A 15,171-nucleotide genomic window follows, 5' to 3' on the forward strand; every position below is an offset into this window, starting at 1 on the left:
TAAACAATATTTGATAAATTTTATAAAGGAAGATCAAGCGGGGTTTCTTCCCAAAAGGCAAATAAGAGACAATATCAGAACTGTTGTAAATATTGTAGAATATCATGAAAGACATCCAGAAAAGGAAGTAGCATTATTCTTTGCGGATGCAGAGAAAGCATTTGACAATTTAAACTGGGATTTTATGTTTGCAGTAATGGAGAAAATGGAGCTGGGAGAAAGCTTTATAAGAATGATAAAAGCAATATATACTGAACAACGTGCAAGGCTATGTATAAATGCTGATCTTACAGAAGACATGATAATTAGTAAAGGTACAAGACAAGGTTGTCCACTTTCCCCACTGTTGTTTATAATGATTCTTGAAATATTACTGATGCAAATTCAAGAAGATAAAGAAATAGAAGAATTAAAAGTAAAAGGATTTACTTACAAATACAGAGCATTTGCAGATGATATAATGTTTATAAATGAAAACCCCATACAAGTCACACCTTTGTTGTTAGCCAAAATACAAGAATATGGGGAGTTGGCGGGACTTTGTATTAATAAAGAAAAATCAAAACTTCTATTTAAAAATATGCAAATAAATAAACAACAAGAATTGCAGAGACTAACGTGCTGTGAAGTTACCTCCAAGGCAAAATATTTGGGTGTGGAGATAACAATGAAGAATATTGATTTGTTCAAAAATAATTATGAGAAGCTATGGCGTAAAATGGATGAAGATATGTTAAAGTGGAATAAACTTAATTTGTCACTGTTGGGTAGAATAGCCACAATTAAAATAAATATTCTACCAAGAATAATGTGTTTGTTTCAAACTATTCTGATTGTGAAAGACAGTAAAAATTTAATAGATGGCAAAGAAAAATTTCAGAGTTTGTGTGGGCGGGGAAGAAACCAAGAATTAAAATGAAAATTTTAACAAATGCAAAAGAGAGAGGCAGATTTCAATTACCAGACTTAAAATTATATCATGAAGCAGTATGGATATGCTTAGTATGGATAAAAGAATGGATAATGTTGTTAAACAAAAAACTCTTAGCGCTGGAAGGTCATGGAAATAAATTTGGCTGGCACGCTTATATGTATTATGGGGGGGGAAGATAAACGGCTTTTTCTCTCACCATTAACATTATAAATATAAGAAATATGGAGATGAGAGAAAACCGTTATGGATAGTGCCAGCCGAAGTGATAAAAATAACAGCTGAGACAGGTGAAGAAAAGTGGTTGTCATATAATCAACTATTAAAAATACAAAGTGGCAAAATAGAATTGAAAACTGCTGAAGAGCTGAATAATAAATATGATTGGTTTCAAATGCAACAAATAAAGAGCTTGGTGGAGATTGATATTAAAACGGAAGGAATAAGAAAAGAGCAAACAAAAATGGAAAAAGTTCTGCTTGGAGACAATGAAAAATTAATTTCAAAATTATATAAATTGCTTTTAAAATGGTCTACGGAAGATGAAGTAGTGAAATCTCAACTGATTAAGTGGGCAATTAATGTAAATTAAAAAATACAGATGGAAACTTGGGAATATTTGTGGAAGAACTCTATGAAGCTTTCGACGTGTCATAGTATTAAAGAGAACTTGTTTTAAAATGATGTATAGATGATATATGATTCCAAAGAAATTGGCAAAGATGAATAATAAGATGCCAGACAGATGTTGGAAATGTAAAAAACATGAAGGTTCTTTCTACCATATGTGATGGACTTGTGAAAGAGCAAAAAAGTATTGGCAGATGATTCAACAAGAAATTTCTAGGATATTGAGATATGAATTTAAGAAAGTTGCAGAGACTTTTCTGTTGGGTTTACAAATGGAAAAATTTGCAAAAGAAGATAGAACTATAATTTGGTACTTGCTTTCAGCTGCTAGGACATTATATGCGCAGTTGTGGAAGCAAGAAAAAATACCAGAGAAATGGGATTGGATTGTAAAAGTTATAACATGGAGTGAAATGGACAAATTAACAAGAATTTTAAGAGACTATGATTTAGAAGTTTTTAAGATGGAGTGGAAAAAGTTCAGAAGATATGTAGAAAAAGAGTGGAAAATAAAAGGACATTGGACAATTTTTGATAATGATTAAGTCTTAGAAAAAAGAAGAATATTAATTTTGGTTTTTATTGGTTAAGGGTACCTTTAAACATTAGTACTTTAAGTAAATAACACCGGCGGGGGTCAAGTAATGGGGGGGGGTAGAAAGTAATATATGGGATAGATAAAAGAAGTCATTAATGATCCAAGAAATATAATTTGTTACCATATGTTACCAAATAAAATTGTTTTAATCATAAAAAGCTCAGTTGAGCATTTAACTCTGTCTGATGCGCCTTAATTTCACCTTTCTTCCAAGGAGTTCAGGGCAATATACATGGTTCTTCTGTTCCCACTGCTTCCTCACAACAGCACTGTGAGGTAGATTAGGTCAAGGGAATATGGCTGGCCCAAGATCACCGGATAGGGTTGCCAATCCCCAGGCGGGGGCAGGGGATCCCCCGGTTTGGAGACCCTCCCCCCCGCTTCAGGGTTGTCAGAAAGCAGGGGAGGGAAATGTCTGCTGGGAGCTCTATTATTCCCTATAGAGATTTATCCCCATAGAAAATCATGGAGAATTGATCCACGGGTATCTGGGGCTCTGGGGAGGGGCTGTTTTTTGAGGTAGAGGCACCAAATTTTCAGTACAGCATCTAGTGACTCTTCCCAAAACATCTCCCAAGTTTCAAAATGATTGAATCAGGGGGTCCAATTCTATGAGCCCCAAAAGAAGGTGCCCCTATCCTTCATTATTTCCTATGGAAGGAAGGCATTGAAAAGGTGTGCTGTCCCTTTAAATGTTATGGCCAGAACTCCCTTTGGAGTTCAATTATGCTTGTCACAGCCTTGATCTTGACTCCACCCCAATGTCTCCTGGCTCCTCCCCCAAAGTCTCCTGGCTCCACCTCCAAAGTCCCCAGATATTTCTTAAATTGGGCTTGGCAACCCTATCACAGGAGAAGATTGTGGAAGAAACCAAGTAAGCTAACAGGGATGTTTCTGATAACCCATACGCAAATTGGAGGGAGGCCCCAGGGTCTTGACAATGTTTTAAAATAAGGAAAGTCAGGGGAATCTCTGGGAAGAAAAAAGGTCTGTTGGAAGTAGTCTTAGTTACCTCGTGGACTGGAAATTTACATTAGATGAATGGAAGCTTGCAATATTCATGAAGGGGGGAATCCCATCTTCCTCCCCACACTTTCTCCCTGGGCATGGTGTGGCCTGTGAGCTTCCCTGCAGCTGACAGGCCCACTGCCTCCCCAGCCCTTGCTTTTGGTGGCTTGCCCAGAGCTGCTCTGGGTCGGTTCAGCAAGGCTTCCTTCCTCACAGAATTGATCCAGGCAGGTTTGCTAAGGCTTCCTTCCCTCCTCCCTTCTCTCAGTGGCTTGCATGGAGCTGCTGAGGTGGGCTTCTTGAGGCTTTCCCCCCACATACACTCTTGGTAGCTCACCCAGAGGTGCTCTGGATGGGCCCACCAAGGCTTCCTTCCCCACCCACAGTGTTGTCTAGCATGGGCCTACGACACTCATGAGGAGATTCCACTCCCCCCACTTTCACCCTAGGCCCAGTGGGACTCCCAGGCTAAGCAGCCTCCAGATACAGCATGAGTCATGGATTGTGCTGCTGACGGCAACATTTCTTATGAGGCTTCTGAGTTGCGTGCCAGCCACAAGGCCCAGTGGGACTCCTGGTCTGCACTGCCACTACTTCTGCCAGACCCAGTGGCTGCACCACTGTTGCTGAACTCAGTGCAGCTCTTCTGTACCACCAATGAACACTGAAGATAAGTGCATTATCTGTGCTTATACAAAGAATGCTACTTTAGTTTGGGGGAAATTACTCCCCCCATGTAGTTTCTTTAAAAATTCACATTTTTCTGCAAACCTGGGGAGTGCCCCAACAGATTTCTGAAAAATCTGTTTAGCCTCCATGAGGCCCTGATCTGTGAATATAGCTAACTGCAGATGGGGCCACAAGTGGCTAATAGTACATAGACAAGTGGTAACCCACAAGAAACCTGTGGGTAGGCTTCCCAAACCTCCCGCCCTGGCGGGGGACCCCCGAATTTTCAGCCTCCTCCCCCGCTCTTAAAAAATCTGGGGGCGGGGGGAGAGAGAACATACCTGTAGGCATCATGTTGTTTTACAGCTTGGGATCCATTTTTAAAATGTGTCCCTTTAAGGCTGCACAGGAAACAGGAACGGCCCCTCCCTTTCTTTTCCTGTGCAGCCTTACTTTCGTTTTCACAGCGAGCAAATTCTGCTGGAAGAAGACCAAGTACGGTAAGTATTTGTGTGTGTGTGAGAGAGAGGGGGGGGGCAGGGAGGGGGGATTCCCTGGTATGGAGGCCCTCCCCCCCCCTTTAGAAAGCATGGGGGGAGGAGGGAAATGTCTACTAGGCACTCTATTATTCCCTATGGAGAACGATTCCCATAGAGAATAATAGGGAATTGATCCATGGGTATTGGGGGCTCTGGGGGGGCTATTTTTTGAGGTAGAGGCACCAGATTTTTAGTAGCAGCTAGTGCCTCTCCCCAAAATACCCCCCCCCAAGTTTCAAAATATTGGACCAGAGGGTCCAATTCTATGAGCCCCAAAAGATGGTGCCCCTATCCTTAATTATTTCCTGTGGAAGAAAGGCATTTAAAAAGGCGTGCTGTCCCTTTAAATGTGATGGCCAGAACTCCCTTGGAGTTCAATTATGCTTGTCACATCCTTGTTCCTGGCTCCACCCCCAATGTATCCTGGCTCCACCCCCAAAGTCCCCAGATTTTTCTTTAATTGGACTTGGCAACCCTACCTGAGGGGCAGCTATCCCATTCCCATCTTTGCTTTCTCCCCTCTCTTCCTACCTCTCTCACATTCTTTCTCCCTTCTGCTACCCCTTTTCTTTCTCTCTCTCTCTCTCTTCCCCCCAATGCATGTCACTTCCTCTCTTTCTGCCTCTTGTCCCTCTGTTTTTCTGCCTCCCCACCCCATCACTCTCTCACTTTCTGCCCCATCACTTTCTCACAAAGATTTCCACCAATAAGGGGCAGTGATTGAGAAGGTATGTTGTCATGTGTTGTTTTCAGTCTTGCCTCCCTCAGCCTGGGGATCGATGACAGTTTTGATTTCCTGATCTAAGTACCATCTGGAGAACATGTGGGGAGAGGTGGTCCCTAAGGTGTTCAGGATCTTCCCATGTTGGAGTTGGCAAAACTATCTCCTCCCCACCCAAAAGCCAACCTACCTTTATCTGCCCCTCTGTCTTCAGCTATTCATCGCTACCCCCTTCCTCCGCAGCCTCTACCTAGGAAAACTACAGTCTTTCTCCATAGTGGGGATCAAAGCAGTTTACATTATTCTGGCCTCCTTTTTATCTGCACAACAACCTTGTGTGGTAGGTTAGGCTGAAAGTATGTAACTGGTCAAAATCACCCAGTCAGCTTCCACAGTAAAATGGGGATTTGAACCTGGATCTCTCAGACCCTACTCTGAAGCTCTAACCACTACACTCTACTGGCTTTCATGGGGTGGCTGCTGTTGAACAGTAGCAAGCAGCCAGGCCTTGTTCAGTCATGCAAGTTGGGTGATATCGGTTGTTTCCAGGCCTAGGGTTGCCAATCTCCAGGTGGGATCTGGCTGTCTGAAATCCAGACAACAGATATCTTTCCCTTTGGAGAAAATGACTGCTTTTGAGCGTAGACTCTGTGGCATTATATTCAGCTGAGCCTTAGGCCTCCTGTCCCCAGACCATATCCTCTTCAGACTCCCCCACAAAATTCCCAGGAATTTCTCAACCTGGAGCTTGGAGCCCTAGCCAGGCCTGGTCCCAGTGCGTTCTCCCTCAGAGGCCAGAATAGGGCTGGAAAGGGCCCTGCCTCCTTCTCCTGCCCTTTTCTGACAGAACCAAGCTTGGAAAATTATGGCTGCTTAGCAACAGTCACTGAGGGAATCCATTTTTTAAACGTACTCCTTTTATCATTTCTTCAAACTGCCCAGTGTATTTTTTTTTTATTTCACATTTCTCTGCAAACCTGGGCCCCTTTTCAGACTTGTAGAATATTCTGTATTGCCTATTCACAGCTCTGTCACTGGATATAAAGATATCCTGACTTGGCTATTAGAAAATAAAATATCTCAGCAATCCAGATTAGGTCACTCAGGAGTGAGAACCTCATAGTGGAACATGCCAGCATAGACTTGGTTCTTTTTTATAGTGGAATGTTAAGAGGGCGGAATTCTTTTGTACAAAATGTGTTCTTAGTAATTCCTGAGAGGTTTTGATTATTATTATTGTTGTTGTTGTTGTTATTAATTAAATTTATATATTGCCCTCCTCCCCCAAAGGGCTCTTAGTCACATAAAGGGAAAAATTTGGTTTCTATCTGAGCTGAGTCTGCTCTTTTTCACAGCTCTCTCTTCTCAGTTTTAATTGGCTGTTGTCTTAAATTATTTACCTGAACGTTTTTCATGAGATGCTTTTAAAAATAGTTTTTATTCTGCTTTTTATTTTGAGTTTGTTTGTAATAGTCTATCATTATTTAATGTGCTAGGCTGCCTTGCAGCTATTCACATGGAGTGATGGGATGTAAATGATTTAAACAAACCACCATTGGGGGTAAAAGTAACACATCAGTGTCTTCTGAACTTCTGATATCCACAGAACACTTTATCTTCACTTTTGTTCCCCACAAGATTTAGCTTTCAGGGATTATTGTGCATAAATTATTCGCCTCAGAGGATTCCTCCCATGTCTCTGCTCTGAATATACATCTTGCTTGAAAAGAGGCTGGCCCAGATCAATGACTTATGTAGAGATACAGCAGACAACCTCCCCTAAAGGTAAGTCATTCTGTTGCATCTAAGTATTGAGTGTGACTGAATTATACAATTGCACTCAAATGCAAACTCACAAGAAATTACTTTCCCCCAGTGTAGGAAAGACTAGGTCATTCACTCTTACAGAGACACGGCAGGTACCCTCTTCTATGGAATGATGTTTTAGGCTTATAGGCTTATTTAATATAACACTAGCAGTTCTGTCACTTGCACTTTCCAGGAATTAATGTCCTACATAGCTTCCAGTCACTGACCTGCAGCAATTCAAAGGGTACAAAATTCAGCAGATTCTCTTAAATGGAGCATTGAAGAAAACCATTATTTGCCCTTTGTTGAAGAAAACTATCCTAGATAAAAATTATGTGGTGAATTATAGGCCTGTTTAAAACCTGCTTTTTCCAGGGAAAGAAATGATTGATATAGTAGTGGCAGAGCAACTCCAACATCTGCACAGAAGTTTCTCTCAGACTTTCCTTGCCTCAGCCCTCTATGACTGCCCTTTCCCCACCACCACTGGAGAGCCTTTTCAGTTTGTCTTAAATAATAATAGTCATAAAATTATAACACTACAAAATCTAGCTATCCATTGCACCAATGTAGGAGCTCCCAGCTTTCCTTCTTTTTAAAAAAAGGCAGTCTCTAGTACCTTTCATTGTGGTGAAATGTGCAGCCGGTACCTTCCCTTTGTAACTCCCACAATGAAAAGGTATACAGTCTTTTTAAAAAGAAAGCTCATAACTATCACATTGTTGCAATAGATTACAATGTTTTAACACTATAACCAGGGCTTTTTTTGTAGCAGGAATTCCTTTCCATATCAGGTCACACACCCTTGATGTAGCCAGTCCTCTTGGAGCTTAGAGTAGGCCCTGTACTAAGAGCCCTGTAAGCTCTTGGATGATTGGCTACATCGGGGGTGGGTGGGGGTGCCTAATATGCAAAGGAGTTCCTGCTACAAAAAGAGCCCTGACTATAGCAATCTGTCACCTATTTTTAACCTCTCCCCCCCGCCCCCGAAAAAAAAAATCTCTCCCAGTGGAGAAAATGATGGCTTTGGGGGATGGGGTAAATGGCTGCAATGCAGATGGGACCTGCAAAAATGTGTCTTCCCATTCACATAATCTCCTTAGGCACTTTGACTAAATTCTTTCCAAAAAGATAATATCAAACCAAACCTGGATTGGGAAAGCAGTGGAAAATACAGAAATAGAATGTATAGACAACGGCATTACATGGATGTTTTAAAAACTGTGCTATTATAATGAAGCCAAAGCAGAGCAAAAAAGCTGTGTTGAAGCAGCTCAGTAAGTAAATGATACTCTGTCTTTGCTTATCTAAACCACCAGAGGCAGAGGTCTCTGTCCTAGGCCATCTCCTGACAGCTGTAGTCCAGAGGCTGGACAAGATAAAGTTGAATTCAAACAGGTAACACTGGTCACAAAGGCAGATGTCCTGGGGGGCACAGTCTGCCAGGCTTTGGATGGAGTAAAATTGTTTCTGTCTGAGGGTCATATTGGATTCTACTTTTCTGATGGAAAAACAGATCAGCTAATAGTGTGTTTTACTATCTTCATTTGCCCTCCTATTGGATCTTAGCTAATCTAGCCATGCTGATCCAGGTCACGGTAACGTCAAAGCTAGACTAATGTAACATGCTCTGTAACATGAGCTCAGCCTTGAAGATAACCCAGAAACTTCAGTGGGCATAGAGTGCTGCAGTTCATCTGCTAACAGGAGCCCACTGGAATGTACAGACTACATCAGTTTATACTTGGTTTGCCTGTTTCCAGATTCAATTCAATATTGTATTACCTATGAAGCCCTTCACGACTTGGGACCTTCACCAGTGAATCATCCCCCCCCCCCAATACACTCCTATGGGGCAGCTCCATTCTTCAGATAAAGGCCTGCTTCCACCACCATTTTGAAAGCATATATGAACCTCAGAGCCAGTGTGGTGTAATGGTTAAAAACAGTGGACTCTAATCTGGAGAATAAGGTTTGAGTCCCCACTCCTCCACATGCAGCCAGCTGGGTGACCTTGAGTCAGTCACAGTTCTCTCAGAACTCTCTCAGCCCTACCTGCCTCACAGAGTATCTGTTGTGGGGTGAGGAAGGGAAGGGTATTGTAAGCTGCTCCGAGATTCCTTTGGGTAGTGAAAAGCGGGGTATTAAATACTACTACTACTTCTCCTCCTCCTCTTCTTTGTCTTCCTTCTCATCTGCTGGGATCAGAGCTACTTCTGCCACAGTATCCATGCTACAGAACAGCCTTCTAGAGGATGAGACTCCCACATTGTTAGTATTCTGACACCTTTATAGGTGCAGGTATTTAGAGAGGCCCTTTCAAACTCATAGCGGCCCCATGGCGCAGAGTGGTAAAGCAGCAGTGCTGCAGTACTGTGGGTCTGAACTCTCTGCTCACGACCTGAGTTCGATTCCGGCGGAAACTGGATTCAGGTAGCCGGCCCAAGGTTGACAGCCTTCCATCCTTCTGAGGTCGGTAAAATGCTTCCTGGGGGGAAAGTGTAAAAGACTGGGGAAGGCAATGGCAAACCACCCCGTAAAAAGTCTGCTGTGAAAACATTGTGAAAGCAACGTCACCCCAGAGTCAGAAACGACTGGTGCTTGCATAGGGAACCTTTCCTTTCAAACTCATAGCTGTTCAGTGGCTACCCTGGATGACTCCTGCTTATAAAACTTACAGTTTGAGTTACTAGTTTTAACATCTTTTTAATCTTAATTTGCACTGCCTGTGATATTCTGTCTTAACTTTGTAACCCTCCTTGAGACCTTGTGGGAAATGTGGAGTTGACCATGTTTAAAGAAACGCCACGAGTCTATGCGATTGGTAGCTTCTAAAAGAGTCCACAGTTGGGTCTATCTATGACTAACACTGACTACCTGTGGCTGCTACATTCTTCTCCCACTCTCATCCTTCCATCCAGAAATTTAGGGCAGTGCTGCAGGAAGGTGGTCTGTATCCTTGAGATTTAGCAAGAGCAGCCAGAGCAATAGCCTATGTACAGGGCCCAACTAGGAAGCTGCAAGCATCGCCAGAGCAGAGATAAGATTCCTGAAACAGGAGAAAGATGGGCCATTATCTCTGGAGCAGCACTAGCTATATACACTGATATATCCCTGCATCAAGCCTTTCTGCTCAGATGGCAAATGTATAAAGGTCCCAGAATCTGTCCTTAAATAAGCCTTTAAAATAACTGGCCTCATATACAGGACTATCTCACCCAGGATAGCTGATTACAAAACTGATACATGTGAGTTCTATATAAATAATGCATTTTATCACATAGAGGGATAGATACATCTATCTATATCATATTTTTCTGTAAGGGAGGCAAACATCATTCTCCTTTCCTCCATTTTATCCTCACAACAACCCTATGAGGTAGGCTAGTTTAAAGGTAACTGGATTGTTGTTCTTATTTTTACTATCATTTCCAACCATCCATAACCTGCATCTCTCAGTGATACTGCAGGCATGTTACAAAATTTGAAAATTTAGTCAAACAGCAAAGATCTCTAATAAACTAAACAATGGCATGAGGTGAAGACCAGGAGTCCCTCCTGAATCCACTTTCTGAACTTCCCTGAATTTTAGAAGTGCCTCTCAACCAGTCCTTTCCAGACTGTGGGATTTATTTCTATTTTTAAAAATTCTTTGTAGCTCCACTGTCTCATAAACACCCAAACAGAGAAGGCAAAGCTCAAGTAGGCAGGCACTGAAATTTCTCAGGTACCTATAAATGCAGTGGATTGTGTGCTGGATTTTGGAGGGAGGGGGGAGCTGGGATCAAATCCATAAAAGTTCAGGTTATCCATACTCTCTCCAGTTCTTAACCTAACCTGCTTTGCAAAGTTGCTTTAGCAAAAAACAGAGGGGGCAAAGTGAACAAACCAGTCTGACACCTTGCAGAAAAGGGATTCTATGCTATCAAGTTGAAGGGGGGGAGGGGGATATACCAGTGACATTCCCAGCCAATGTAGTGTTTTCTTTGTTCATGTTCTACATTGAGCCCAATCCCGCTTTATTCATCCACCACCATACCAACATCCTCCTTCCCTCCTTCAGATGCAATGCAATTATTGCGTCTTGAGCCAACCACAGCTCAGTAGCTGTATGGTGGCATTAAGAGTGGTGATTTAACATACAGGGGCTCTTTTATTCATCTAACGAGTTTATTTCTTTGTCAGGTACTGCCTCGTATCACAGGATTTTACTGAGGTGGGTGCACAGGGGATTTATTGCCGAAACAGGTTTATTCTTGCAACCTTTTATTCATTTATGTAGACTCCCTTTCCCTTTGGCAACTCTGTGCATAAGCCAGCTGCAGGAAGGCAACTGCAAGGCCACAGTGCCCCCTCGTGCTCAAAAGCAGCACACGACAGCCCGAACATTAATCATAGCCGCAGGAGTGTAAAATTCAATTTTACCTCTCCATTCATTCTGAGATGAGTTGAAGGCCGGCCTTGTACATATAAACCGCACTTTACTTCATCAGAGCCTGAGTAACAAATGGTGTGTCTTCTTCAGGGAGTTTAACCATCAAAAAACAGCGCACCATTTAATTCCCCTCATGCCTAGGGTCAGAGCAGGAGATCTTGGCATCAGCAAATGCTTCAGTTCTCAGCTGCGCAGTAAACTATGTTTTAGATATTGTTCCTCAATGTGAAATGATCAGTCCATTTATCTGCTAAAGGAGCCCATCTCTTTGTTCAGCCTTCCAATATTTTTTTCCGCTGACCTGATCTGGACGATAAACCAGAGCCGTCTTAAGATATTCACCATTCAATTTGTTACTCGAGTGCCTCCAAGCCCAGCTATCTCTGTCAGCATCCTGGCTTCCAATTTTCTCCCAACCTGCTCAGTTCTCATGTCGCAAGACCAAGGAGGCTGGAGCCAACTCCACGGGTAGTGAGACGACAAGGCCAGCAACGCTGCAAGAGCTGGGTAAGATCAGCTCAACAAAAATATATGAACCTGAGAAACATACACTGGCACTCTTTGGAGTGGTTTCCAAAACCATCCAAACAGAAAACATGCGCTTCATGATTGCAAAAGCTGGTCAAGTTTTTGAGACTCCAAAGGGAAGGAAGGGGAGCAGGAACATTTTTCAAAAGCTAAGTGCTTTGTGACACATTCATCTCTGAAACTGGAGGCTCCCGTTGGCCAAGCTGAAAGAAAGAGGTTGAGCAGAAGTGGCAGCTATGGCAAACAAACTTGACAAAAGGTCACTGCTGCCTAGTTGGAAGTTCATGTGAACACGTGAAGCTGTCTTCTACTACATCAAACTATTGGGTTATAAGGGTCAGCACTGTTTACTCTGATAAGCAGCAGGTCTCCAATTAAACATCTTTCATATCACCTTCTAAGTGATCCTTTTAACTAGAGATGCTGGAAACTGAGCCTGGGATCTTCTGCAATCAAAGCACATTCTCTACCAATGAGCCATGGCCCTTCTCCATACGTACTATGCTGGGGAAACTCATGACTGGGCTGTTCTATGGATGTGCACTAAAATATATCTGGTCCAAAAATATTCCAGGGAACACCTTGGTAATTTGGAGGTATATTCTGGATCCAGATACGCATTAGAGAATCCCAGTCAATATCAATATCCTGATCCTGAATATTCCCAGAAATATTCAGGAATATCGAGGGGCAGTGTTTTAAAGCACCAAATTTGGTATTGTTTTTGCTTTGTCTTTTTGCAGGTTTCCCAGGCAATGGGGTGGGGGGGAGGCAGCTCTCACAGGCAAATGGGATCTCAAGGGAATTTGCCAGGTTGCTTCTGCTGAGATTCTTTTATTTCACATTGATTTTGTTGGGTTTGTGCTGATAGATTTGCCCTGTGTTCTCCTTGTAGTTTAACATTGGCTCTGCTGGGCTGGATTCCCTTTCTTACATCAGTTTGTTTGACTTGGATTCTCTGATTAGACACTGGAAGTCTTGTGTTTGCCACATTGGTCTGTGCTTCTTCTGGAATTCTGTGGCTTGATGTTGCTTCTGTTGGGCTTGTTAGTTCTGGTTCCATTGGGAGGCTTTTGGCCAGTGGTTGCTTGCTCTTGTGTGTTTCTCTATTCTTTGCCCTGGAGGAAGCATGGAATTTTTTTCTCCCATAGGAAAAAATGGAGGATGCCTGGGGAAGCTTTTTTCAGGGCTCATAGACTTGGACCTCTTTTGCCAATGCATTTGAAACTTAGGGATTCTTTGGTGGACAGACACCACCAGCTCTGCTGTAATTTTGATGTCATTAGGTAAAAAAACCTCTACTTTTCCAGCCCGCCTCAAAAAATATTTTATTTATTTATTTCATTCGATTTATACTCCCCATAGCGAATAACAGACCCAAATAATTTTGGAATCCTGGGGGAGGGGGGCTGAATTTTAATACTGAACCAGTATTGCAGTCCCAAGTAATCCAGAATATCAATAATTATGCCTTCCATCATGAAATCCAGATCTGAAAAATACCATTTTTTCTGGTGTGCATCCCTAAGCTTTACGACTTTTGACTGCATGACTATAGTTCTTCCATACAAATTTATTTGACTACATAAAGCAAAGGCCTGGGGAAAAGTTCTAAAGGCTATCCTTGTCCCCTGCCATCTAATTTCCTATGTGCATTTTTGTAAGTCTCTCTCTCTCTGGAGGAGCACAGGAGAATTCTTCTGACATCTAAAGTTGTGGAACCAAATCACAGGGTTATTTAAATCATTTCTAATCCACTGTGTTCCCAAAGGACCAGGGTTATGATGTGGAGGTAAAAGAACTAAGTAGAAAATATGATATGGAGGAGACAGAACTCTACAGCAAACCATGCAAAGGAATGGCTTACCAACTTCCATTCCCTTTCCAAAGATGCTTGCTGCAAAAATTACATAATGACCAATAAGACCAGTGCTTTTTTTGTAGCAGGAACTCCTTTGCATATTAGGCCATGCCCCTGGCCAATCCTCCTGGGGCTTTCAGCAGGCCCTGTATTAAAAGCCCTGTAAGCTTGTGGAGGATTGGCTACATCAGGGCTGTTGGCCTAATATGCAAAGGAGCTCCTGCTACAAAACAAGCCCTGAATAAGACCCTTGATGGAATCAAACCAAGGATTCACATGCTCAATGAAAACTTAAGGCAGTCACTAAATGCAACAATATACATGGGTCGACAGCAATTACTCTTGTGTTGAATTTTCAGAAATCTTATTGGGCCAAAGCCCCACCTGGTCCTGCCCAGTTTCTAAAAACACTTGGTGGGTGCCAGGAAAGGTGTCATCAGCACCATCTTCTCCAGTTGGGCAGTAGCTCTCTGAGGTCTCAGGAAGACATCCTTCACATCTCCTAAAGTCTGATCCCTTAACTGAAGACTGAAGGAGGGACCTTCTGCAAGCAAAGGAGATATTCTTCACTGAGCCATTGCTCCTCATCTGAGTTAATGGTTTTGTACCATATAGTTTATCAGCAAAGTTTGATCTCAGAGAAGCCCCCTCCCATTTTTAGACACATATAGGTTAGTGAGTTCTAAAGCACTAAGCTATTGTTTTATACCTGTGAAACGAGAGTTAAAAGCGGGCTTTGACATTTATTTTAAATTACAATGTTACCAGAATTGCAAATATAAAGGAATCAATCCCTTTCTGGCAAAGCAAGTTATAACCGGCTCTTTTCCCATCAGTAATTCTTTCTGTACTTCACAAATGGTTCACTGATCAATAAGTGCTAATTCTAAGAAATAGACAATAGTCCTAGATTCTAGATTTTTAAAAAAGATTCCCCCACCACCACTCCCATGTTTCCAGCTCTTGCCAGGTGCCAACCTTACCTTCTCCTGGAAGTCGTGGAGAACTCCATTCACTATTCAGACCAAATGGTGAGCGGTATCTCTCAGCTCCACTGCTTTATGATACTCCAGCTGTATCAGCTTTTCAGATCTGCTGTGACGCTCAGTGTTCTGCAGATCACACAACTTCTATGGTCACTTCACGGGCATCAAGAAAGAAGCTCATGCCTGCATCTTGATTATCACTCTGGCCAACAGCCATTTTCTAAACAACCAGTGGTTTCTAGGCTTCATGATATGGAAGTGCTGACACATTTCTAATTAAGTCTTTGAGAGTTAAAGCCAAGTCTGGCACAAGTTTCACAATCCATTTTGCTTACTCTCTTTAATAAAGGCTTCCCAAGCTTGTTCCAAAAGCTCTTTTAATCCCCATTTATAGCAACCTGTAAAGGCTGTACTAGCAGGCAGTCCTTTGAATGAAGACTTTTATACAGACTAAAA

Source organism: Heteronotia binoei, chromosome 2, assembly GCF_032191835.1.
Source record: "Heteronotia binoei isolate CCM8104 ecotype False Entrance Well chromosome 2, APGP_CSIRO_Hbin_v1, whole genome shotgun sequence".
NCBI classification, from domain to species: Eukaryota; Metazoa; Chordata; class Lepidosauria; order Squamata; family Gekkonidae; genus Heteronotia; species Heteronotia binoei.